At 52.9% G+C, this 350-nt stretch overlaps 1 protein-coding gene across 1 annotated transcript in view; it reads left to right on the top strand.

Moving 5' to 3' along the window:
* Positions 1-350, top strand: part of PGM1 (phosphoglucomutase 1) — a 15,065-nt gene that overhangs the window by 6,421 nt on the left and 8,294 nt on the right. The gene's annotated exons all lie outside the window — the stretch shown is intronic.

Genomic DNA, 350 nt, shown 5'->3' with positions numbered 1-350 from the left:
CGAGGGGAGTGGTGGAGTCCCCATCCCTGGAGGGGTTTCCCAGCCGTGTGGAGGTGGTGCTGAGGGACAGGGGGCAGTGGGGACCTGGCAGTGCTGGGAGAACTGGGGGACTCCAGGAGCTGGAAGGTCTCTTCCAACTAAAATAATTCCATGATTCTATGACTGCTCAGCTGCTTTTAAGCAGAGGAAGATGAAGGCAAAGACGTTTTTTCTCCCTCTCTCCCCTCTGTTAGTGTGAATGGAGGTGAACCACTTGCAGCAGTTGGCCACTGCAGCAATAGCTGGCTGCCCTGTCAGTAATGAAGTCCAAACTGTCTTTAAGTAGCTTTAACGGCTGTGGAAAATTAGCA

The sequence above is a fragment of the Buceros rhinoceros genome, unplaced genomic scaffold (assembly GCF_000710305.1).
Source record: "Buceros rhinoceros silvestris isolate BGI_N320 unplaced genomic scaffold, ASM71030v1 scaffold19109, whole genome shotgun sequence".
In the NCBI taxonomy this organism is placed as follows: domain Eukaryota; kingdom Metazoa; phylum Chordata; class Aves; order Bucerotiformes; family Bucerotidae; genus Buceros; species Buceros rhinoceros.
This window is presented reverse-complemented; position numbering and strand designations above follow the sequence as displayed.